Source organism: Natrix helvetica (genome assembly GCF_964273705.1).
Source record: "Natrix helvetica genome assembly, chromosome: 2".
NCBI lineage: Eukaryota > Metazoa > Chordata > Lepidosauria > Squamata > Natricidae > Natrix > Natrix helvetica.
In genome coordinates, this window is record NC_138552.1 from 84,340,111 (window position 1) to 84,367,906 (window position 27,796).

The following is a 27,796-nucleotide window of genomic DNA, read 5'->3' on the forward strand; positions in this document are numbered from 1 at the left end:
GCACCCCACAAGTGAGCGACCTCAGGGTCGACCTCTGCTCCCCTGCCAACACACATTGCGTCCAGTCGGAGAGTTAGGAGCCGAACCACTGTAAAACGGTGCCCCTTACTCCCATCCCCTCCAGCCGACGCAATAGGATACCATGGTCGATGGTATCAAAAGCCGCTGATAGATCTAATAGGACCAGGATAGAGGAACAACCCCTATCTCTGGCCCTCCAGAGATCATCAACCAACGCGACCAAGGCCGTCTCCGTGCTGTGCCCGGGTCGGAAACCGGACTGGCGCGGGTCTAGATAATCGGATTCCTCCAGGTGCCATGGGAATTGCTGTGTCACCACATTCTCTACAACCTTCGCTAAAAAGGGAAGGTTGGAGACAGGACGATAATTAGCTAGTTCCGTCAGGTCCAGGGAAGGCTTCTTGAGTAAGGGCCTCACCACCGCCTCTTTCAAGGCGGCCGGTAGGGACCCCTCGCCCAATGAAGCGTTCACTAGACCCAGGAGCCAGCCTCGTGCCACCTCCCAGGATGCCAGTACCAGCCAGGAGGGGCACGGGTCCAATAAACATGTAGTGGCTCGCAGCCGCCCACGTAACCTGTCCAAATCCTCGGGGGCAACAGAGTCAAACTCCTCCCAGTATGGTCCCTCAAGACTCACTGCTGACGACTCCTCCGGTCCACTGAAGGGGGCCCATCCACTCCGGATCTGAGCGATTTTGTCCTGCAGATATTCCCCAAACTCCTCTGCTCTGCCCTGTAAAGGGGCTTCCCGCGGCCTCTGTAATAAGAGGGAGCGGGTCACCCGAAACAGGGCAGCAGGGCGGTTATTGGCGGACGCAATAAGAGCGGCACAATGTCTACGTTTGGCCGCTCCTAATGCCACAAGGTAGGTCCGTGAATAGGCTCTTACCTGTGTTTGGTCAGATTCGGAGCGCGAGGACCTCCACCTGTTTTCTAGGCGTGTCCTGTGGCGTTTCATCACCCTTAGGTCCTCGGTAAACCAAGGAGCCAGGGTGGTTCGTTGCCGCAGGAGAGGCCGCAAAGGCGCAACCCAGTCCAAGGCTCCAGTAGCCGCCCTATTCCAGGCGGCCACTAGGTCCTCCGTCCGAGAGCGGGTCAGGGCTACAGGAAGTGGCCCAAGCTCCTTCTGGAACCTATCCGGTTCCATCAGGTGCCTGGGGTGGAACCATCTTGGACAGTCTGGTTCCGCCTCCCTGCGGTGGGGGGTAGCGCCAGGGAAGTCGAGCCGAAGAGATGAGTGATCTGACCATGACAGGGGGGTAACAACCAAATCCCCTATTCCCAGATCACTCGTCCACTGCCCAGATACAAAAACAAGGTCCAGCGTGTGACCGCCCTCGTGTGTGGGGCCCTGAATTAATTGGGTCAGGTCCATGGCTGTCATGGAAGCCATGAACTCCCAAGCCACCTCGGACGCTTCCCCCGTCGACGGCAGGTTGAAGTCCCCCATAACCAAGAGTTTGGGGGTCTCAACTGCCGTTTCTGAGATCAGCTCGAGGAGCTCGGGCAGGGCTGCTGATGCATAGCGAGGAGCCAAGTATACAATCAGAAAGCCCCACTGCCTCCCTGGGCCCCATTTCACACCAAGGGACTCACACCCGGATATCTGTGGCACAGTGAACTCCCTCGGTTCCAGACTCTCCCGTATAACTACCGCCACCCCACCACCCTTACCCAGGGCCCGGGGCTGATGGAATGCACAGAAGCCCGGTGGGCACATTTCCACGAGGGGTAAACCACCACCGTGGCCCAACCAGGTCTCCGTTATCCCTGCAAGGTCCAGCTCCCCCTCCAAGATCAACTCATTGATGAGGGGGGCCTTGTTGACAACGGACCTTGCATTGCAAAGCATCAGCCTCAGGCCCTGGTTCTGTAGGTCCTGGCCACCTAGGCTGTGGGGGTTGGTACAAGCGACCAGGCGTGTCCAACAGCCACGGTCTCCCAACTGACTACGAGATCTTCTTCTATCCTCGCACCCACACCTCCCCACGACCGTTGTAATAAAGCAAACCTCTATTGGAGTGTCATTCTCCCTCCCCCCCTACTCCGCTCACTTCCCTCCTGACCTCACCTGTTCGCCTGGCACTGGTCCCGCTCCTGGCCTGATTAACCCACCCACCCACCCTGGAGCCCCCTAAAAAAGATAAAAAACACTTAGTTAAAAAACCCCTAAGTTTGCGCTTCCTCCACCTCTCTGGGTTAACAAACTCGTCATCAAGGTGGGCCCTTGAGAGGGCAAAGGGCCATGCCTGCGAGAGGGGGGACTCCCGCAGGAGGAGCAAGTCTGACCTCGAATACATGGTGATAAAAGCTGTGACAAGGTCAGGGTGCTGTTGATGTTAAAAAGTCAATAAGCCAGGATTCCATGTGGGAGGAAAGCAATGTCCACGGTCGCATCTAGGTGGAGAAATATTATGCTGGCCAGGTGGTCGGTTGGTAGATGGATGATGGATGGAGGCCAGGGTGCGGTCCATTGTGGGCGCTAAAGGGCAGATAGTCTGTGATGAATAGTTGATGCAGAGTAAAAATGGCGAGGGTAAGAGGGGGAGAGATGGTAGGGGTAATCTGGCAGGTGCACGCCAAAAGTCATCTGGGAACAGTTATAAGTAGCAGGAAGTCAGCAGGAAGTCAGATGTCAGGCGGGCAGATGATAGCAGGTGGTCAGCGAGGGGCAACTGGGCACAAGCCATGGCAGGCAGCTGGCAGCCGATGGATCCTCTGTCTGCCAGGTAGGGGGCCTCCTGTCTGTCTCCAGGGCAAGCCCTGCCCTGCCCCTGGTGCCACAGGTCTTTCCCCTTCTGCCAGGCTCCAGCACAGACTTCCAGCAACTAGTCCCGGCCGTAGCCTGCCTCCCCGTGCTTCAGCGAACCTCAGCCGCTGCTCCTGGCCCGAGCGCCGTTCCGGCCGACTTACGGCCCTCTCGGAGGCCTTCCATCAGCCTCCGGCATCTCGGGCCTCCCTCCGCCCCTGCTCTGCCCTCCGACGGCTCTCACCAGGCTGTTCGGCATCCCAACCCACCTCTGCTGCCGCAGAGGGGCTTTTAGTGACAGTGTCTTGCTTAGTGTCTCGCTTAGTAGCGGCGTCTCGTTCTTCCTCTGCTGCTGCCACCGCCACCGCCATTACCGCCACCGCCGCCGCCGTCATTATCGGCCTCCGACTCCAACCGCGATCCCCATACCAGCCGGTGCCTTCCTTGTTCTTCCTCTGGCTATTCGACCACCCTGACGGACCAATTTAGGTCCTAAAGAAAGCCAGGGTGGTCGTTGAGTCTAAATCCCGGCCCACGGGTGGAAAAAGGGCCGGCAGCAACCCCTCCTTCGTCAAAGAGCTCCGTAACATTTTCGGAGCTCAGAAGTCAGCCACCATTCCCGGAAGCTCCTCCTCCTCCTGTTCCAGTAAGGGTATGGCTAGCTGATGAGAGCTAAATAGCTTGAAATAGATCTATACTAGTCTCCCTTTATTTATTTATCAGCACAAATACAGCACAAATACAACACACACACACGTGTGTGTGTGTGTGTGTGTGTGTGTGTGTGTGTATGTATGTATGTATGTATGTATGTATGTATGTATGTATGTATGTGTATATATCTTACAACACTATAGGAATAATTCAACCCACAGTAAGTAGGTCTTTATTTCAAGATTCCCCAGTATGCTTTCTCGGGTACCCATTAAACAGTCCAGACTGAACTACAGAAGAGTTTTATCCAAACTGGGAGACCAGAACTCAAGTAGCCATCAATAATTTAATAACCAGAGTTGATTTATAATATTACGTGGGTTATTTTATATTGCAGACAATATAAATAATAAGCCTAGCAGTGCAATTAGTTTTATGTCAATACTGGTCATATTTCCTCATTTTTCATTAAATAGGTTGGTTAAAAAAGGACGTGAAAAGACAAGGGAAATTATTGTGTATTTTATTGTGTATTTTATTTTATGCATGCTATGCATTTAAGATGGCCACGTAAAAATATTTTCTAAATAACCAAATAAAAAGACTAAAATAGTAGCGAATGCTCTAGCTATAAGATGCTGTTTAGGCTGATGGTGTATCCACTCTTACCATTTAAGCTACTTCTGTCTTGTGCTCATGATGGCATAACTCTTTGCCATCTTAAAAAATCTTTTCTGGAGTGCAGTGGTGGGTCCCGGACCCCGTTGCAACCTGGTGGGCGGGCTGGCTCTCCGGAGCACCGTACCGGAACGGTACCCGGTGCTCTGGGCAGGCACTGGTACATCCATACCGGGGCATACCGCCTGCAACCCACCACTGCTAGAGTGAGACATTTTGGAAACAATTTGCAAGAGACACAGTCCAGACTGCATGCTACCTCCCCCTTTATTTAAATTTATATGGCTACCCACTTGCCATGTAGAAAAACACACCTTCTCTGTAGCTGAGCCCATCTAACTTACTGTAGCAAGTAGCAACTGCTGAATGTATATTTTTTGTGTCTCTGTATATGTGGCAGGGTATGTGTGTGATGCCTTAACTACTGCATACAACTGGGTCTCTAGCAAGAGATTGTCAACTATTGGTTGAACAGATCATTTAGAAAAAGTGTGTCTTTTCATGTGGATTTGTTGTGGTCTTTTAGACCAACATGTATTATAACATATGGAAAAGTGTGTATCTTTTTGTGTGGCCTTTTTGAGTGTGGATTTTAAAGCCCTCTTCAAAAACCAGATTATTCTAAAACTCTTTAGCTATCTTACCTAAGGAAGAGTTTGTAAAAACTCAGAAGCTTTCAGATTGATTTACAAGTCTTCAGTTGACCTATTTAAGATACCACCTTTGGATTATTAGGTTTTTTTTTTCCCATGACCATCAATGGTTTAAAATAATAAACATTGAAATGATAAAAGAGATACTGCGAGACGCAGAACTAATTGTAGAACTGAAGTAGCATTACTTTGAAATTTGAGGATAATAAAGCATTAAAAAGTTTATAAATGGATGAGTAAAATGGTAGTACTTATTTTCAGAACAACTGGAGTGATTTTGGAAACAACCAAGGAAAGATGACAGGGGAAAAAAACAGTGATGTGACCATTGTTCTGTTTAGATGAATTCAGACATTTTTTAAAAAGAAAATTAGATAAAAGGGATATCAAAGATGGTCAAATTACCTAGGGATAACAAAAACATTTGATGTCCTATGACATAGATGCAATGGATTTTGCACATTTCGCCTTTGAAAAATCTAATACTAGGAACTTGTAGAAAAATTTGTAGCCTCCTAGAAGCCACGTACCTGATACGATCATAGAAAGTATTGATTTGTGTTTGTTTGTTTATTAAATGTGTTTGCTGGTTACCTCACTATTCAAGGCCACTCTGAGTGGCTTACAGGAAGATTACTGCACAAGAAGCATGAAAACTGTGTTTTTGTCCTTTCTCCATACCCACTCTTCCAAGGGGAAACATTTATATGCCACCCACCCAGATTCAGATGGCTCATAACAATAAAATATAAAAGCCATAAGATCAGCATAAAGCCCTTAAAACTTCCAAATAAAATTAAACAGCTGCTAAATATTATATCATGCCAACTTCCCACATTCTGTTAAGTTGAGCAGAAGAGGATAATCATAATCTGTTTTTCTTAAAATAATTCAGGGAAGGGGAAGATCTGACTTCAGGAAGGAGGGTAGTCCATAGTGTTACAAGGCCTGCAGAAAAAGCCTATTTATGGGGCCCGGGGCCCTTGATCTTGTGGGGGTGCAATCAGAAGCATAAACACCTGAACAGACTGCATAGGACAGGCAGATTCTGATCAAAGATAGTCTTGTAGATGCAAAGGAACAATCCACATTTTGGATTGTACTGGGAAACCTATTGGTAGCCTACATGGCTGCTATAGTAGCTGTGGACCATGATGGACCATGGACCATCAGCAAGTGAAGAGGAGTTTTTCCAACATCAAATTACAATAACTGAAATGCAAGGTGTGACTTTCACTAAATCTGCAGCCCGACACAGTTGGATATTAACTCAGTACATGTTTTTAATGCTTGGTTATCAGAGTCTAATCAAACCAGGAAACTTTTTTAAAAAAAGATTTTTGATGAACTAAATTAACATGTAAAGTTGAAGAGCCTCAATAGAGTCCTGATCAACAGACAATAATTAACCAATGAGCTAATTTGATACAAAAATGTTTTTCATCCAGAGAAGATAGCAATAGCACTTAGACTTATATACCGATTTACAGTGTTTTACAGCCCTCTCTCAGCAGTTTACAGAGTCATCATATTGCCCCCAACAACCTGGGCCCTCATTTTACCAACCTTGGAAGGATGGAAGGCTGAGTCAACCTTGAGCCTGCTGAGATTCGAACTGCTAAATTGCCGGCAGTCAGCAGAAGTAGCCTGCAGTACTGCATTCTAGCCACTGATGCTCATTTAAACCATTCCTTCTTGAACAAAGCAGCAGGAAAAAAAATCATTATTGTAAAACTTAAAACAAAGCCTCTTCCTAATTAGGCAGTCTGGGATTTGCGAAGCTTTTGGGAACAATTTCTGATATTTAAATAACATCAAAGGCTAATACATTTGCAGCCCTGATATTAAGTCTTTTGAATATACAAATTATATTGCCTGAGCGAGGAATAATGCTGTGTTCTGAATAAGCTTGGGGAATATGTTTAGGAAAGTCCCATTGCTGATATACAAGGATGAGGAAAAAAAAGCTTTTGAGTCTTAGGTAGAGCAAGACTGACTAATATTACTAGCCTCACTGTTTATGCAGAAAATCATAGGGTTCAAAATCTGTTACAATAAATTAACGGAGTTCTTGGAAACATTAAAAAAAAGTTTGATTTTGAGACTTGGCATTTATAGAACTGTGATCTGAGTGACCCACGTGCTAGGACCTCTGAAGGATCCAAAACCGTTGTCAGGAAATATATATGCTGTTTAAAAACAGCTCTGCCATTACTGTCAAAGCAAATTATTTGCTTTGGCCGGGGTTATTTTCTGTATCGCTCTGAACCTCGGTGTTCCTTCTGTATGGCTCCTACCTCAGCCAGGCTGTCTCCCCAAAGGGACTCTCAGATCCCAGTTTTATAAATACATAAAGTGTTGGCCAAGCCACAAAGGCAACAAAACAGAATTTACCCCATGATGAAATACGACCTTTGCCAGTTCTTTCCTTGTAACACAGGAAATCTTACCCACTTAAGATAACACTATCGTACCAACAGGTCGTCTTCGGAAGGGCAACCTATGAGGAGGGGGGAAAAAGAAATTTTAACCTGAGAAAAACTGGAAATATAGGAAAATATATAGGCAATTAGGCAAAATATGGAAAAGGCTTGTGGCACAGTTTGATGTAGTGGTGAAGTCGCTGGCCTAGAAATCTGGAGATTGTGAGTTCTAGTCCAGCCTTAACCATGATAGCTGGCTGGGTGACTTTGGACCTGTCAGTCACTTTCCCTCAGACCAGACCATCTCATAGGATTGTTGTTGTGGGGAAAACAGGAGCAGGAAGAAGTACATGCAGTCCCTGAGTTACGACCACGAAGAACCCAACATCTGAAAAGAGACTGGTGCTAAGCAAGGCAGTTATTAAGCGAGTTTTGCTCCGTTGCAAACTGCTGCAGTTGTTTAATGAATCATACAATCGTATGATTGTTGTCAGAAAAATAGGGAAGTGGAAGGAATATTAGGTACATTTGCCACCTTGAGTTACTAATAAAGAAATAAAGCTGGGATTTTTTTAAAAAAATCAATCAAACAAACAAATAAATGCATCCCAGACATCTAAAAAAGTGACCTGCGATCCAGAAACTTTTACAGTCATAAATAGATGCATCTTGAAGGTACCTCAAGATCCCTTGCTAACTTAGCTGCAAAAGATTAATGCAGCCACCATCCCTGGAACACAATAAAATAGAGAACAATGCAAATTACATGGAACCCTACCCAGGAACAAAATAATCATTTTTAAAAGGTAGAGAGCAACTGGGGATAGTAAGTGAAGGTAAGCATTTTGGCTGCTCGATAGAAGGAAATCCAAACATAATGTCTTTGTGATAATGGTCCCTTGAGTAAGATATTGCATAAATTGGCCATCTGCTTCAAGACATTTCTGCCTTTCTGTCTTATTTCTGGTCTGAGGAAAGGAGGATAAGCTCCCCCCGATAGTTTTTTTACACCTCTTTCTTCTATTTTTGTCCTTTCTTTTAGCTACATCCTGACAGAATCTTCTGTGGGCAAACTTATAAAGCTGAAGTTAGGTAGGAGTTACAACTCTAAAATTACTCCAGATGCTTTTCAGCAAGAATAGCAATTTTTATTCATGTGGGCACTCGAAGGCCAAATTAATATTTCATCATTACTATTTTTACCTATTAAATTTGTTTAATTTATAAGGCAATTCTTGTAAATTAATTCAATTAAAATGACTCATATCTCAATAAAGGCAAATGTTTGGCGTAATGGTTAAGGCACCACACTGGAAACTAGTCCTGCCTTGGGCACGAAGCCAGCTGGAGGACCTCGGGCAAGGCACTCTCTCTCAGCCCTAGGAAGAAGAAAGCAATAGCGAAAGCAATAGCACTTAGACTTATATACCGCTTCACAGTGCTTTCACAGCCCTCTCTAAGCAGTTTACAGAGTCAGCATATTCCCCCCAACAATCTGGGTCCTAACTTTACCCACCTCGGAAGGATGGCAGGCTGAGTCAAACTTGAACCTGGTGAGATTTGAACTGCGAAATTGCAGGCAGCAGAATAGCCTGCAGTACTGCACTCTAACCACTGCGCCACTACAGCTCTCAATAGCAAACCATTCTGAAAACCCAACCAAACTCCAGGGAGTAATCCAGAATCAGTGTTGCAATGTCGAAACTGATTTAAAGGCACTCACACACAGTTTTCACTGCGTGTCTCTTATCGTGTTTATATTTGGCAGGGTTACCTTATTTACAGCGACATCACCTTCATAAGACCATTGTTTCTAGGAGGTTCTAACTCTGTCAAGAAGCTTTGGGTGCACCGTTTCCTGGTTTCAAATGCTGAATGCCATTTGGGAACCTTTGAGCTGTGGTGGCACTGGTAAAATGAGGACCCAGATTGTTGGGGGCGATATGGCGATTCTGTAAACCACTTAGAGAGGGCTGCAAAGCACTATGAAGCAAGTGCTATTGCTATTTAAGCATGGTCTTCTGCCAGGAATTCTCGGAGATGGATTTCCTACCTATCTAGAGGCCTCACGAGGAGAAGGCTAATCTAGTCATCATGAGCTAATCTTCCATACAATTTGTATATGTGACATCGAATGAGATTTCTGGCCTGATACAATTTGCCTTGAAAATTTCCTTGGCTGCAATTTTTCACTGTGGCTTTCGTCTACCTGTCCTTCCTTCCAACATTTAAATAAAGGTAGTCCTCAACACCTAGCAGTTCATTTAGTACCATTTGAAGTTACAATAGCACTGAAAAAAAGTGACTTATGTTTATTGTTCACACGTACGACCATTGTAGTTTCCCCCTGGTCACGTAATCAAAATTCAGATGCTTGACAACTGACTCATATTTATGATGGTTGCAATGTGCTATGGCCATGTCACCACCATTTGGGACCTTCTGACAAGGAAAGCCAACGGGGAAGTCAGATTCACTTAACAACCTTGTTACTAACTTAACAATTGCAGTGATTCACTTTACAACTGGGACAGGAAAGGTGGTAAAATGAGGCACAATTCAGTTAACTGTCTTTGTTAGCAACAGAAATTCGGGGCACAATTGTGGCTGAAAGTTGAGTGCTACCTGTATACAGCTCTACTGCAAAATGAATTCATAGAAAGACAAGGAAAAGAACCACTTGGAAGAATCTATTTGCAAGCAGACGCAATGTGATAAAAATGAAAAGAGACTGGGAAAAGAATTAATTACAGTCTTTCAAACATGAGCATAAGGATCTAATACCTTTGCATCAAGGATTCTTGTTCTCTAAGAGCTTTAAAACCACAGTACCATACAGTAATCTGAAGGTTTTCTGTTTACTGTTTGATTTGTTCTGCTGCAGTTTTGGTTGTACTAGTTTCTGAAGCATTGTGCGAGCGCCAAAGGAAACCGAATACCCTTGCTCTAATCTTACCAGGACTCAGTTCAAGCGTAGCACTAAGCTGTGGTTCGTTTTTGAAACCCAATTTACTGACTCAACCACAGTTAGGTAAGTTCACACAAAGATGCAAATTATAAACCACGGTTTACAAACCACAGTGCTTGAGTTCACAGAACATGCTAAACCAAAAACCAAGCAAGCCACCCTGGTGGTTTAGTGTAATGAGTGAACCCAGTCCTGACCTTCTGACTGTTTCATTGTCAGGCCTGTAGTTCTGTTCCTTTTAGGATCTTTGGCCAGCCACACTTTTTATTAATTTTTTATGCTGTTTCATTAGTGTAGTAGTTGGGAGGGGGGAATAGAGAGGAGTAGGATTGTGGAATGTATTGTTATGGATTTTCTTAGAAGCTCAAGGTCGTCTTTTGTCTCCGCACCTCGACACCTGGCCGGAAGCAGAGGGGTGTACATGCCAGCGTGGAAGACGAAGATTGGACCATGTGATGGATTATGGGGTGTGGGGATTCATATTTGATGTGCAGGAACACAACGCCACACGAAACAGCCTCGGATTCTCTGCCTCTCATCCAATATCCAAATATTCACTGCAGGCACTTTAGGCATATGAGTTCTGGGTTTCAGAGTGTATTGTGGGAGAGGCACAATAAATTATCATCTCAGCTTTGCTAGGTAGTGTGGGAACACTCTCTCTCTCTCTTTGATAAATAGGGAGAGTAGGATTAGAACTGAAGTATAAATGGAGATGGATTCATTAAGGGTTCACACCAGTAGAATCTAGATGGGTGTTTCTCAACCTTGATTGGCTGGGAAATTCTGGGAACTGACGTCTACACATCTTCAATTTGCCAAGGGTGAGAAACACTGATTTCTAGACAACGTAAAGACACCTATAATCTGGGATGGGATTCAGCCGGTTCGGACCGGTTCGGGTGAACCCGATGCTAATTTTGCATCCGGTTTGTCGAACCGGTTGTTGCAAGCACCGGCTGGCCCCACCCACCCCACCCATTCCTCCCAGGAGTCTCAACACAGCCCATTCATCATGCCAGGTAAGTACAGGATCTGCACAGAGGCTCCGGGAGGGTGAAAAATGGCCTATTGGAAGTTCCAGAAGTCCATTTCTGGCTTCCAGAGAGTCTCTGGAGCCCAGGGGAGGCCATTTTTGCCCTCCCGGATGCTCAGGGAAAGCCTCCAGAGCCTGAGTTGGACGAAAAATGGGCCTACTGGAAGTTCCGTAAATCTGGAAAAGGGCCTGGCCTCCAAGGGCCTCCGGAGGCTGGGGGAGGCTCTTTTTACACTCCCAGAGGTTCTGGGAAAACCTCTGGAGCTTGGGGAGAGCAGAAATGCCCCCCTTGCCGTGAGAAGGTCAAGTAGGCCACACCCACCCAGCAACCAGGCAGAGAACCGGTTGCTAAACATTTTCAATCCCACCCCTGCCTATAATGGAAAGTATATGATCCATCAGCATCCAGATAAATGGAGATATGGTGTACGATGAGTATGAGCTTCATACTAAGAGGGGAACTTTCAGAATTTTCAGTCTGGAAAAAAAATTCCTTTTAGTTGCAGTTTGGTGGATTAAGTCTTACTTACAAGAATAAAGCTTTTTTTATATATTAAGACTCCCACATGTAAAGTGATGACAGGAGACTGAAAAAGTAACAAATGGTACCAGATGGGAAGTTTGATTCATTTCAAGTGACTTTAAAAGGCAGCATCATCTAGCCTCAGGAATGTCAAAGCCCCATTTTTGCCCCTAATGTAGCGTTAGATGAAATGTTTCTAATATACATTATATAAAAAACCATAGCAGTTTTTGGTTGGTTAGTAAATAAAAGTTAATGGAGCAAAAGTACATAGCAATAGGTGGCATGGCATGATCGATTAAGCCTGTCGAACTGGGGAAGGGTTTACTGGAAAAAAACCTGTCAATATACATGCTTTGGTTGGCCTGGAAATTTTCTAGCCACCCAAGGTTCAATATTCAGAAATACCATCATGCATAAAGGTCTACAGTACTACAGGGAAGCTGCAAGCTGCATATTCAGGGATATTTTTTTTTGAAACTTAAAAAAAAAATAAAAAATTAATCCAAACTAATATAAAGCAAGGAAGAAGAAAAAAGAAATGAAAAGTCAAAAAGCAAAGGAGAAGAAAAAACAAAGTTTAAGAAAAATGTTCATTTCCATTCCTTGCATTTTTGCTGAACTCTTTGGCTGAGTTTTGTCGTGGAAAAGGAAAGAAAGGAGATTGATTAAACTGTTGAGGGGGGGCGGGAGACTATGATTTTCATCATTCACACACTCAACTGAATTAAGGCAGAGTGCATGCCTTCCTTTCATAATTATGGGGTTGGCCCTATCATTAGATAAGGCGTGGCAGTTGCCTCAGGCCACAAACTCTGGTGTTTTTTTAAAGGTAGCAAATGGTTAATTATTTAATGCATGCATTATTTTAATGTGGCTATTATGGTATTTAAAGCTATGGATAAAGGGAATTGAGGGATTTTTGTGTGTGAACAAATGTGTGTTTGTTAACTATTATTTATCTGAGACTCAATATTTGGCAGTTTGATGAGAATTCACTCCAATTTTTGCACAAAACAGCTTGTGTTCATAAGAGCTAATTAGGAGGAAGATAATTTTTCAAGTATCGGTATCTATGAGCTGTGGTGGTGGAGTGATTAGAATGCAGTATTGCAGGCTAATTCTGCCGACTGCCAGCAGTTCGAACCTCTCCGGCTCAGCCTTCCATTCTTCCGAGGTCAATAAAATGAGGACCCAGATTGTTGGGGGCAATATGCTGACTCTGTAAACCGCTTAGAGAGTTTTTCACACTCAGGACCATTGCAGCATCCCATAATCCTGTGATCAAAAGTCAGACAAGTGGCAATTGATTCATATTTATAACAGTTGCAGTGTCCTGGGGCCATGATCACATGTTGCAATCTCCTGACAAGCAAAGTCAATGGGGAAATCATATTTGCTTAACAGCAGCACTGATTCAGTTAACAACTGGGGCAAGAAAGGTTGTAAAATGGGGCAAAACTCAATTAACAACTGTCTCACTTAGCAACAGAAATTTTGGGCTCAATTGTGGTCATAGGCCGAAGACTACTTGCACATTTCACAACTCCATACAGGTAGTCCTCGACTTACAATCACAATTGAGCCCCATAATTTATATTGTTAAGTGAAACCCTTGTTAAGTTTTACGACTTTTCTTGCCACAGTTGTTAAGTGAGTCATTGCCGTTGATAAGTTAATAACCCAGTTGTTAAATGAATCTGGCTTCCCCATTGACTTTGCTTGTGAGAAGGTTGCAAAAGGGGATAGCATGACCGTGGGATACAGCAAGGGTCAGAAATATGAACCAGTTGCCAAGTATCTGAATTTTGGTCACATGATCACAGGGACACTGTGCAAAATGGTCATAAGTCACATTTTTCAGTGCTATTGTAACTTCAAATGGTACTAAATGAAATGTTGTAAGTTGAGGACTACCAGTATTAGCTCTTGTCATTAAACCTGTGCTATTTCAAGATTAAGCACAGGCTTTTCTAAGACCAGATAAGCTTTTCAAAAGAGGATATGAAAATATACGGCTCTTGTTTTTATGCCTGCCACTCAGGGGTGAAATCCAGCAAGTTCTGACAGGTTCTGGAGAACCGGTAGCGGAAATTTTGAGTAGTTCGGAGAACCGGCAAATACCACCTCTGGCTGGCCCCAGAGTGGGGTGGGAATGGAGATTTTGCAGTATCCTTTCCCAAGGAGTGGGAAGGGAATGGACATTTTGCAGTATCCTTCCCTTGCCACGCCCATCAAGCCACGCCCACCAAGCCATACCATGCCCACCAAGCCTGGTAGTAAAAACATTTGAATTTCACCACTGGCACCGCTAGTGATAAAATCCCATGGACAAAATGTGACAAACACTTTTTAAGGATCTTAAGAGGTCCTTGAAGATCCGTTCTCCAGTTGTAAAAATGGACTGGAGACACGGTGGGCAGGTCTCCAAGCCCACAAGCATGAGGCCCCTTGCCAGACTCTCTCTCTTGTGCCCTCTTCTTGGGTAATGCCATCACTGATTTGATTGTATGGAGTTGAGTTTACCATATCCCAGCTGCAAAAAACCTGGAGTACAATTAGACGACACAGAAAACTCCTTCCTTAGCACTGATGATGTTACCTAGTTTGAGTAATGAAATGGCTGCAAGAAAACAACCAAACTCAAGAGAGTGCCAAGAACCTCTCATTTCAAGCCAGAGCTACGGATATTTTCCTTTATTAGCATATAAAAGGTAAATGAAGCAGTGGCCTTGAATTCTTCAGCATTATCCAAACTCCATCACCCATGACCATTAATTTCACAAGAGACATAAATGAATCTCTCCTGTCCTTGTTGGCTAACTTTCACCATGGACAGGACATGAGAAACAAAGAGAGTTTCATGCACACTTCCCAAACTTGTCACCTGTGTCTCAAATTACTTTGCAGTTGGACCTCTTTTCACGAACTTGTCAAAACTTACCCAACTGGAATGTACAATAATTTGTTAATGTCCATAATCATCTGGAAGAGGGAACCTTAAACTACCTAAGTGCCAGAAGAGGACAGATATGGCTATAAATTTACTTTGCTGGACCAGAAAAAACAAACAGAGGTTTTTGCTGAAGGATGTCAAGTCAAATAAATACAACTGTGGGTTTCAAAATATCAGTTCACACTTCATTTCTCTCCAAATGTTGACCCATTTGAGAATTCTTCTGTTGCCTTTGAAATTGTCCAAAAGTATTTTTTTACATGTAGACACACGCATAGACAGTGACAAGATAAGGAATAATATACAGCTTCTGACAGACTTGCTGTTAACATGTTAAAATAGGTTAATCAAATGAGGATGGCTAGGACCAAAAGCAGATATCCTGGCAGTTTAAGGTGTTAAAGGAAAAGTACATGAACAGCATCTCCAGGTCAAATCGGTTATTAATTTATGTGCCTCTTAAGTGGAATTTTTCAGAAACTTTCAAGAAGATTCAGATCAAAGCTAGCCATTCTGTGAGTGAGATATTTTCCCCTACAGGCGTAGGGTCAAATGTGACATTCAAAATCCTATACAGGCACATCACAAATAACTCTCCTATGCAATGAAATTTAGTTTTAGGTAAACTTTTACAGAAATTGCAAGTGCTTGACTTGGTTTCCTCCTTAATCAAACAGCAAAACTGGTCAATAATTTTCAGCCTACGCACACATTGTTGTATTAGTAAAATGTAGGGAGATTCAGACAGTCTTGAACTCCTACAAAATACACGTGTACAATAATAATAAATGCATTAAAATATCCCATATTAAAAGATGCTTCTCTTTTGGATCCTTTCTGCTTTAGCAATCCATTAGGATCATGGCATAGAGAAATAAGGTGGAATATTTTATCTTGTGCTATCTACTGCCAAATATTATCCCCAGGTTTTATTTTGCTCTAGCAAACAGGTGCTGGGATTTGTCTACGGAGATTCTCAGTCAACCAGGACATGGTTGTCCCAAAGGTGCTTTTCCAAGAGGCAGCTGGACTTTCTAGTTTTTTCTTTGAAGATGCTTCATTTCTCATCCAAGAAGCTTCTTCAGCTCTGAAGTCCAGTTGGCTCTTGAAAAAGCACCTTTGGTTAACAAAAGGGGAATTAAAGCACAAGAGGAGGTAGGATGTCAAAATCAGTTAGCTTATGTTAGCGTATGATTGTTAAATGTTTATACCCTATATTTTGCTCTGGGAAGTTGGGGGGAGGGAGGGTTGGAGGGTGGGAAGGGGAAGGGGTAATACATGTAAAACTTATTAAAACTTTTAATAATAAAAAAAAAAGAAAAAGCACCTTTGGGAGGTGCTGGAATTGTTTCTGAGGAAACAGTACAGAGAAAACCCCAAAGAGTTCAATTATGCTACCATATTTTTCGGCGTATAAGACGCACCAGAGTATGAGATGTACCAGAGTATAAGACGCACCAAGGTTTTGAAGAGGCAAATTTAAAAAAAAAGGTTTTGCACTCTGCAGACCTCCCCAAATGCCCCATTTTTTGCAAAAATGGACCCGTTTTTTGTCAAAAAAAGGGCATGGGTAGCCTTTAGGAGGCTTATAGAGTGCTCCTCAGGGCTGGGGGGCAAAATTGAGCAAAAAACGGCCTGTTTTTTTGCTCATTTCTGCCCTCCCCAGCCTCAGGAGCACTCTGAAAGACTCCTAAAAGCCATGCACCACCATTTTGGTGAAGGGGGTGAGGTTTGGGGAGGCAAAAAATGCTGTATTCAGTGTATAAGATGCACCCAGATTTTCAGCCTCTTTTTTGAGGGAAAAAGGTTCATCTTATAATCCGAAAAATATGGTATTTCATGAGACCCAACAATAAGTACAGTGCAGTAAAGTTTAAAAAGTGGATACTAACAAAACAAGGAGGAAAAATGAATTTGTCAGACATGAACCCACATTTTAACAGCATGATATTGCATGATTGTATAAGTACTCTTCAACTTACAACCATTTGTTTAGTGACCATTTGAAATTACAACGTTGAAGAAATGTGACTTTCAATCAGTCCTTGCGCTTATGACCGTAGCAGCATCCCTACAGTCATGTGATCAAAATTCAAGTTCTTGGCAAACAGCACGTATTTATGATAGCTGCAGTGTCCTGGGGTCATGCGATCACCATCTGTGACTCTCCCAGTCAGATTCTGACAAGGAAAACCAAAGGGGCAACCCAGATTTGCTTAACAACTGTGTGATTCACTTAACAGCTACAGGGATTGGCTTACCAACTGTGGCAAAAAAAAGAGCATAAAATCCAGCACAACTCACTTAGCAGCCGTCCTGTTTAGCAACAGAAATTGTTCCCAATTGGTTGTAAGCCAATGACTACGTGTAGAATCATACCACTGAAGGAAATAGATGTTTCCCAGCCATATCCAGCAAAACCTTCTCCCTTAACTGCTTGTATGGACGCATTCTTAAGCTAGTTTTGTGAATCATTACACCCAACTTGGAATAATGCAGAAGAAAGTCACAATACCCCCAGCGTTACGCTACTGCTGCCCAAAGCTAATACTGGCATTGAGTTCAGAGGTGGTATTCAGCATGTTCTGACCAGTTCTGCAGAACCAGTAGCGGAAATTTTGAGTAGTTCAGAGAACCGGTAAATGCCACCTCTGACTGGCCCCGCCCCCATCTATCCTCTGCCAGCTGAGTCCCAGCTGATCGGGAGGGAATGGAGATTTTACAGTATCCTTCCCCTGCCATGCCTGCCCAGCCACGCTCGCCAAGCCACGCTACGCCCACCAAGCCACACCCACAGAACTGGTAGTTAATTTTTTTGAATCCCACCACTGATTGAATTTGATTTTCTTTCTTCAGTAAGCAGTTTCATAAACGTCTACTGGAAAAGGGGAATGATTTATTTCATTATCACATAACAGGGGAATCGCCTGAATAGTTTCCCCTCAACTGTTCGCCCATTACTGTAAATGCAGGTATTCCTTGACCTACGACCTCAATTGAACCCAACATTTCTATTGCGAAGCGAAGCATTCATTAAGTGAGTTTTGCCCAATTTTATGACCGTTCTTGCCCCAGTTGTTAAGTGAATCACTGCAGCTGTTAAGTGAATCTCGTTTCCCCGCTGACTTTGCTTGTCTGAAGGTCGCAAAAGAGGATTCACGTGACTCCGGCACACTGCAACCACCCGAAATACGAATCGGTTGCCAAGAATCTGAATTTTGACCCACATGACCATGGGGCTGCTGCAACGGTTGTAAATGTGAAAAATAATCATAAGTCACTTTTTTTTAATGACGTCGTAACTTTGGCCACTAAATGAAGTATTGTAAATTGAGAATTATCTATAAATAGGTAGTTGCAAATGTCAGACTGGTTGTGATGACCCGGGAAGAGGCATCACAGCAACACAGGCAAAGAACAGTTCTAACTGCCCTCTGGTGAACCTTATGAAGAGGGGTGGTGGCCCTGCGTTGATTCCACCTCCTCTCCATTCCTTATGCTCGGGGATCAAGGGGGAGGTAATTGCTTGTTACTGGAAATCCATCACTCCTCTGCTCCACTGCCTGCTCTGTCCTCCCCTCTTGCCTGGTCCTCCTGTGCTCCCTCTCCATTGCTGGCAACACTTCCCAGGCCCAAGGGATCCGGGACTGCCTCCTCCTGCTCCTCTGGTCATTCCTCCATTGGCCCTAGTTCTGTCTCGTCCTCCTCCTCAGACTCCGGCTCCGATGGGACCATGACACTGGTTGAGTTGCAGGGTGAAGCTGCTATATCAACATTGGCATCCTCAGCTTCAGCATCAACATTGGCATCCTTATCTACTGGCTGTATTCACCCAAAACCAACAGAGGCATTTGCAAGCCTGCCATTTGAAAGATGGAAGGTTGAGTCAACTTTGAGCCTCGTCAGGATCAAACTCCAGGCTGTAGGCAGAGTTTGCCTGCAATACTACATTCTAACCACTGCACTGGGGGCCTGGTGATGGTGGTAGGTTCAATGAGGTCACTTCAGTATTATTGCCTGATTAGCTAAAAAACAGGAATGCATTCATCACAGTCAGCATTTCACAAAATATAACCATATCTGGAAAGTGAGCCTGTTACTATGAAAGTTCCTTATTTAAAATATCCAGTCAATATTCCTGTGAAATTATATACAGCACAAGCTGCAAATAGCCCAGGCCAATTTTCATGAAATAAAGCAATGGATTTAGAGCCCTTCTTTTCTCATACTTTCATCAAGACCCAATTTAATTGTACTTGGCAAGAATATATATTTTAAAGTATCTGGAGTACGTGACGGTTGAATAATATTCCTCGGTTAATTTAATAGAGTTAGAGGCTTAAACTAAGTTTATTTATGTATTCTAAAATAAGTATTTTATTTTCTTGGCAATATATATGCAGTCCTAGAGAACAAGTTTCAAATATAAACAGTTTCAATTAAATTTAATAGAACTGAATCAGACAAAGCGATCTAAGGACAGATTGTTAGAGAAAATACTTCAGTTCATACTGGATTCACCTATCAAATTATTCCAAAATGTAGCTTGGTTGGTTTTAGTGGCGTAGTGTGGGGGGTGCAGGGGGGGGGCGGCCGCACCGGGTGCAACATCTGGGGGGGGGGGGCGCTCGCACTCGCAGCTCTCTGCCCCTGCCTGGCTCACTCACTCTCTCTCACTGCAGTGCTGGCTGTGCGAATCCGATCCGAGCCGCCGGGTCGCTGCCCACTGTGGAGGGGGGGGAGTGCCAGGCGTGCGGTGCGGTGCGGAGAGAGAGCGAGGGACTATCTGGGGGAGGGACAGTGTAGCGGCCGCCCAGCGCAGCGCTGAGCGCGGGAGAGAACCAAACCAGCCCAGCCCATAAACTTGTATTTAGATGCATTTTACTTTAATTACATCAGTATTTTCATAACAAACAATACATGTGCTTAGGGGGTAAGGGTTTCTTTAACTAATCTAGTGGAAGAGACTTGAGTGCTAAAATCCACGGGTTAGGGGGCGCAAATTACTTGCCTTGCCCCGGGTGCTGACAACCCACGCTACACCACTGGTTGGTTTTGCTTTAGCATATTGTGTGAACCCAGTTGCTCCCTTTTTTTTCATGTTACCAGGACATTATGGTTTATTCAGTAAAGCATGGTTAATTAAACCATAGTTTAGCTTCATGTGTGAACACATTAAGTTCATAACATCACACTAGTCTAGGGGCGTCAAACGTGATTTCATTGAGGGCCGCATCAGGGTTGCATTTGACCTCAGGGGGGCAGGGGGGGCATGGCCGGCTTGATGTAACCTGTGATGGCTCGAGTGCTCTGGCAGAGAAAATGGGGTCCCAAGCTCTGTTTTCGGCTTCGATGGCTTCCTGCAACCCTCTGCCAGTGAAAACAGAGCTCGGGAGGGCTGCCTGCAACCCTCCTGAGCTCTGTTTTTGTTGGCAGAGGCACTGCCGTTGGTCCTTTGCTGTTTCCAGGGTGGCCCCGCAGGCCAGATCAAGGACCCTGTGGACTGGATCCGGCCCCAGGGGCTTGGGTTTGGCACACTTGCACTAAGACCATGAAATGATTTGTTTGGTAGACATCAGAGGTGGGTTCCTACCGGTTCAGACTGGTTTGGCTGAACTGGTAGTAGTTTGCCAACCTGGGTCACTGGAAGCAGCAGCGACGCAGGCCTGTTCACCAGTTCACCGGTCAGCGCGGCATGTTTTTCCCCCCCTTTTAAAAAAATGTTCTGCGCATGCTCATACCTATTTATGGACAACTGTGCATGTGTGTGGAGTGCACTTCTGGCACATGCACGAGCAAAGTGAGCGTGTGCGTGCAAAATTGCACATGCGCCGAACCAGCAGTAATGCCGGCAGCAACCCACCACTGGTAGACATAGTTTGTTGCACGAATCATGGCTAATAGCCTTAGTATGATGTGAGTAGAATTAAATTAGATTAGATATGCACCCAGCATTGATATCCTACTTCTCAAAAAGAATTTTATACCTGAGTTAGAACAGAAACTATGCAGATTCACCAAAAATACAGAATTTGAGAGAGCCAACGTAAAGAAGAAAAGAGGCATTATGTAGCCTACCTTGGCAAAATTACACGTTAAGCACTTAAAAGTCACTTTTTAATGTAAGAACAATAATCCCTTGTATTTTGGGACATTTGTTTTCTAATGCCATTCCCATTTTAAAACAGCTGTCTGTTCTCAGGAGCTTTGACAATTTCTGTACTGGATGTTTATATTTCAGCTCCACTGCTGAACAGGTTTAAGATTTAAGCAGCCACAATTATGCTTTGAGGCTAACCCACCAATTAAGATAAATGGGAGAAGTTTGTTTCTCTTTGGGACTCATTTGGTGCTCCACACCTGAAAACTGACAGGCAGAAGACAAACTTTTCTCTTTAATAGCCATCTTTCAGATTAAAAGAAGCTTTAAGGGAGGGGGACGGGACGGCAATCATGTCTGAAGATCCGGAATCCACCGAATAAAGAGGAATAACGAGAGCCATTCACCAAATTTCAAAATCTCCAAGCTTCCTGGTTTCAACACTAATGGACTCAAAGGTGACCTCTGGAGAGGCTTACGCATCTTTGCAGAGGTGCTCTCTGTGTCATTAGTAGATGCATCAGCACTCAGAGCAGTAACCTTAACAGTTCCACCATCCCCAGGCAACCTGCTCACTGTCCATTTAAGCTGGGGGAGCAGGGGTGCAAGGATTTTGCTGATGGTGATGTGTTCCATCACTATCTGTCAAGGATGGCTTGAGTTCATTTAAGCTCATGCTTGCGCATTCACTGATAGTATCTGGCCAACTTGTCTTCTGTCAGTTTTCTTTTCAATTGCCTTTGATTTTTACAAGCATCCAGGTCTCCCCCAGTGATGCTTGTCTTTGCAGAACATGTCCAAGATATGAGAGATTTAGATTGATTCTTAGTGCTTGGGTTTTCCTCAGATGTGGGTGCATTGTCAGATGTTACATCTTTCCTATCCTGCTCTACAGAGTGGAGAGTTGGTCTCTGACAGAAAGTTACTTGAAGAGACTAGCAGCATTTGAAACTGAATTTAGAGGCAGCCGTTACCAGGGATGAGATTCAGCCAATTCGGACCAGTTCGGGCAAGCTGGTTGTTATGATTTTGTGCAGTTCGGAGAACTGGTAAAATCGACCACTGGCTAGCTCTGCCCACCCTGCCCTGCCCCATCCCGCCCCGCCCTATATATTATCTTCCCTTCACCACCATTCTGCTCCTCAAAGATAAGCATGCTGCCGGCTCGCCCTTCACCGTGGGTCAGGGACACATCATTCCCCGGCTCTGGCCTTGCCCCAGAGCCCCTACCCACTTGCCACCTGCCTCAGCCAGGTTGGGGAACATGCCATTCCCTGGTTCTAGCCTTGCCCCGGAGTCACCGACCACTTGCCACCCACCTCAGCCGAGTCAGGGAATGTGCCATTCCCCTGCTCCAGCCTTGCCCCTGCCATCGCCCACCTCTGGCCTCCAACTATCGAATGGTTCTTCTTACCTAAAGCACTACAATGGAGATCTTGCAGCCGTCCCTTGCTGAGGCTCTGTCACTCGCGGAGATGCTCCATGCGGTCTCCGAGTCAGCAGCTGCTTCTGTCCGCTGCTGCTCTTGCTAGGCGAGACAGCCTCTCTTGTGCAATTTAGAAGCTGTGAGCCGCCACTTTCCTCTAAGTCCCATCCGGAAAGCGCGCAGCACACAGAAGCAGCTAATCCTCCAAGGGACGATTGAAGGCAAATGAGGTCCAGGCAGAAGAACATCACCCTGGCTTCAAAATCTAAGGGACTGGTTGGACAAAACTCAGCAGCACTTTTCGTGTGGCTGTTGATAAAAATAGGATCACCAACATGATCGCCAACATTTGATGAGGGATATGGCACAAGAAGAAGAAGTTCTTGCATCGTGCAAGTTAGAGTAACAGGATAAGAGTCAGTGCTCTCTTATCCCCAAAGGATGGTGAGACTATCTTAGTTTCCACAATAATGTCTTCAATTTATCCTAGACCCATGGATGAGGCAGACCAGGCCTATTACCTTCAACTTAGGTGTGAGTGCGCAAGTGCATTATGAATCTTCAAGTAAATCTTGAGTCCTTGCCAAGGTTTTTGAAAATCGTCTATCACTGCTTTCTTTTGATCACTGGGAGAAAGTGACTGTCCTCAAATAGGCTTCTCAACTTTATGCCTAAGGTAGAACTAGAACTCAGTCTCCCCATTTTTAAGGTAGCAATTATAACCATTACACCACACTAACCTACATCCTTAATTTTTATACCAGCTTAGAAAAAACCACCAAATTTTCTTATATTATAGTTCTTAATCTTGAAACTTAACTATTTCCCATAATATAATGAAACACCAGATAAAAGCAGCACATTCATTAGAAACTACCTTATCATGAATCACTTTATAATCTCTACAGTAATAACAAAAGCATAAAATGACTGTCAGCAAATATCGAGCAACTAAGTTTTACTTTGCAAAGGCTCCAACAAAAATCAGGCTTAGGAGAAACATGATAGCCTTTCAGTATTTGAAGGACTGTCATGGGAAGAGAGTACCAACTTACTCTCCATAAGAGCTGAAGGAGGGGACAACAAGCAATGGTGAAAGTTTCTAGAGGGAAGGATAAACCTGGAAACAAGGAAAAATTTCCCAATGAGAAAAAGAATTAAACAAATGAGACGGCTTGCCCTGTAACATTTCAAATAATTTATTTCTGGAGAAATTCAATAAACCTTTTGCTTCCTAGTACGTTCAACAGCCATTTATAGAAAATGATAGGGTAAAGGTAAAGGTTTTCCCTGCACATATGTGCTAGTCATTCCCAACTCTAGAGGGCGGTGCTCATTTCTATTTCAAAGCAGAAGAGCCAGCACTGTCCAAAGACGTCTCCATGATCATGTGGTCGGAAGCTCACTCCATTACGCAGCACGAGGGATTAGAACTGCAGAACTAATGAACTTTCTGATCGACAAGCTCAGCATCTTAGCCACTGAACCACCGCCAGTAGTGGGTTCCTACCAGTTTGGACCGGATCTCCCGAACCGGTAATGCTGCCTTCAAACAGAGAGTGAACCGGTTCTCTGTTTTTTTAAAAAAGTGGGCCCACCCGCCCGCTCCTGGGTTATACTTACCTTTATTCCAGCTTCTGAAGCCCAGCTGATCTGGGACGGCAGCTTGAATTGCCACTCCTCACCTGTTTTCCTTTTTTCTGAGTAATTTTCGTTCCATTGTGCACGCGTGTGCTCAACGAACTGGTAGTAACGCCGGTAGGAACCCACCACTGGCCACCACATCCCTTGATATGAGACCACCCTTAATAGCAGAGTTCCCCAATCTTTCCAGCTTTGTGAACTGGCAGGAGGGGGAGGGAAGGAATGGTTTCACAGTCATGTCCGGCAAACGTGCACAGCTCCATTTGTGTGAATGGCATGCACGTACAAACACTGCTCATGTAAATGGAGCAAATGTGCCCATGGCTCACCCAAGTGGGGATGTGTGCACACCCACCCACCATGTTGATGACCCAGTTGCAAACAGCTCACACCCAGTGGGGCCACAGGTTGGGACCCCTGCACTATAGCATTCCAGCTTTTCCAACCTGGTTCTGCACACATCTGGCAAGCACACATACATGTGCTGCTCTATTTGCATGAACAACATCTATGCACACCTATATAAACAGAGCACAGGTACACAGATTCAACCTTGTTGCAAACAGCTCATAGCTCACTAGTGCACTATAGTCCAGAAGTTAGGGACTCCTATCCCATAGGACAGAAAACCAGAGCAAAACACCTACAAAGGCTCTAGGGATGTATTCATTTTAAGGACATCAGACAAAATCTAACTTCTCTTTTAAACATAATGACCAGAGGTAATATTCAGTCGGTTTGGACCGGTTCGCCCAAACTGGTAGCGGCAACCTGTGGGTGGGCCTGCCCATCCGCCCACCCACCCGGCTTCAAAACATCCTATGTAGCCTTGTTTTTGATGCCATGTATGTGCATGCACGCCACACGGGTGAGCAAAGCGCATGCGTGGAAGGCCGCATGCATGCATAGAAGGTGCACATACTCACATTTGTGAACCGGTGGTAAACTTATGCGAATCCCACCGCTGATAGTGACCTTTGCTCACTTCACAGAACATACCAGAAAGCTACACATCACAACAGTTAGTCACATGCCAGACCCTTAGCTTGGGGCTGTTAAGACAAAATAAGCTTTTCTTCTATTTATTCTATTCTATTTACACCTTTGCTGACTTCCCAGAATACACCAGGAGGATGCAGATCATCCAGTGATTTGGTTCTTAAATAGTAAACTGTGTCTAACTTGAGCTGGTCACATGACTTCAGTTTATTTCCCAGAATACATATGCAATATGCAAATTAACACAATAAATTAAATTTTAGGGCTGCTTGAACTAGCAGACAAAAAGCAAAACTGGATTTACCTCATAGCTTCTTGTCAGACCTGACTGGTGACTAATCCTGGAATACAGAAATGCAGTGACGTGCAACCAGGGGAGGCAGGGGAGGCAGAGCCTCACCGCTCTCATCATGAAAAGAAAAAAATATATAAAAGGGAAAAGGCGAGTGCTGAGGTGAGGCTTAAAAAAGCCTCGAAAAAAGGGCCTTCTACTAGGAGGCAGGAGAACTGCATGCTTCCCCTACCTCAGGATTTTTTAGGCTTTTAACCCTCGCTTAACCAAATCTTAACAAGTGAGGGTTAAAAGCCTAAAAAATCCTGAGGTAGGGGAGGCATGCAGTTTTCCTGCCTCCTACTAGAGGGCGCTTGTTTGGGTGAGGTTTCTTCAGAGAAACTTTGTGTTTGTGTGTGTGTGTGTGTGTGTGTGTGTTTGTTTAAGAGAAAGTTTGTTTGAGTGAGAGAGAGAAGGGGGTAGGAGAGGCAGGGAGGGCAGCCCGCCTTACCCAGCTGGAGGGGCGTCGCCTCCGGCTCCAGTCCAGCCTGCAGTGCTTACAGCCCTCCCAGCTCTTCCAGGGACTCCCAGGCTCGGAGCTGGAGAGCCGCCATGAGAGAGGCCGGCCAGGTTGCCCGGGCGGCGGCAGAGGTACCTTTTGTTCTTTTGGGTGGGGGAAGTGGGGGGGAGATGCTTCCTCTGCTCCGTCCATGCCCCACCTGCACTGCCCTCGCCCAACAAGCGCGCCCCGGATGCCGCGCAACTCTGGCGGGCGGTGCTGTGGCCAAATCCCAGGGTGGAGGGCGGCAGGGAGGCTGGGCCGGGCCGGACCCTTCACGTGGTGGCTGGCCTCCCCTGAGCCAGACCGGCCTTGGTTGACCCCGACCGGAGGGCTCGTGTGCCAAGGGCATGGTCTTCTCTGCGGAGCGAAAGGCAGGTGGCGGCAGGTGGACGCTCAGAGCCCCGGGAGCCCTTCTGCCAACCATGGCGCTCCCTCACAGCTCCCGTCGCCCTATCTATGTCTGTGTGTGTGTGTGTTTTTGTTTGAGAGAGGGGGGAGGGAGGGAGGGAGAAAGGGAGGAAGAGAAAGAAAAAGAAAGAAGGAAAACAAATGCTGTCGCTTTAAACCAGAACTGAGCATGCCTGGTTGTGGAATTCTGGGAGTTGAAGTCCACAAGTCTAAAAAAATTGCTGCCTCACCAGCCATAAACCTCACCGCACATCACTGCAGAAATGGATGTACTTACACTAACATTGTACATACCTGTAGTTCTTTGTTCCATTGTGGAAAACACTTTCTGCTTTTCTTTTTAGGTTTATTAAAAATGTCAGTAGTGAAGTGTATTTTTGTTGTTGCTTTGTTGAAGAATGTTGCTTCATTCTTCATTTCAATCCTTGATTGACTTGTAGGTAAAGGTCAGTGGTGGGAATAATTTTTTTTACTACAGGTTCTGTGGGCGTAGCTTAGTGGGCATGGCTTGGGGAGTGTGGCAGGGGAAGGTTACTGCAAAATCCCGATTTCCTCCTGATCAGCTGGGACTTGGGAGGCAGAGAATAGATGGGGCGGGGCCAGCCAGAGGTGGCATTTACCAGTTCTCCGAACTACTCAAAATTCCACTATTTGTTTTCCAGAACTGGTCAGAACCTGCTGAATACCACCTCTGATAAAGGTGAACCCTTACATGAACTAATAGTAACCATGTGCCCTTTAATGGCAATAGGTTTAATGGTGTTTAATGGCTTTCAATGGTTAGGCATTGAAAGGAGGGTATTTTAATTAGTTCTTCTAATTAAAATGTTTTAATTAGAAGAACTACATAGTTCTATTTTCATACTTTTAAAAAAAGTAATCAAGTTTTACTATCTTTCCATTCACCTGCAGTAGAAACCATTCATTCCCAAAGACTTATTTTACCTTAGACAGCCAGAAAAATTGTAAAAGTCTAGATATATTTTTTAAAAAGAGAAAAAAAATACTTTGGTAATAACAATCCTAACTTAAGATCCTAACTCAAACCACAATTTCTGCTGCAATTTGGACCTGTAAATTTCTTCTGTTCCCCATATTTCTGTAGCTTAATGTTACTAAAGGGAAGTGAAGAATTTACTACAGCAGATGCTGGAAAGAGAAATTAGAAAGTAGACAGTCTGCTGGAGGTACACAATTTTGGATTTTCTTATATTACAAAACATTCATTTCCATAAATGTTTCAGCCTTATACATTCTTGTAAAAAAACATTAAGAACTTATTCCTGCATAGAAATCTTGCAAAGACTCGTATTCATTTGAGAAATTTAAGCAACAAAATAATGTAATAAAAATCTTCTGTAGTTACATAACATGAAGCCAAATCAGCTTATGTTGTAATTAATATATCTGCTAGCAATATTACAGATAAGTGCTTCTCAAGTATAGCAAATAGGTATATCCAAGATCCAACTTCCTTATCTGTCATAGTGGTTGTCCACAATCATTTAAATTATCTCAAAAATCTATTAGGGCCATCTTGAGCTGCAGATGAATTTTTCTGGTAATCAAGTGATCATTTCCCACACTACACCAAGGATATGCAAATTGTTTCATAACTTAGATTCCAGATTGTTTTCTTGAGCTGGTTAGATGGAGTCCAATTCTCTGCTATTTTGGGATGACTTCTGTTTGCTTCCCAGAATACACCAGGAGTATGCAAACTAA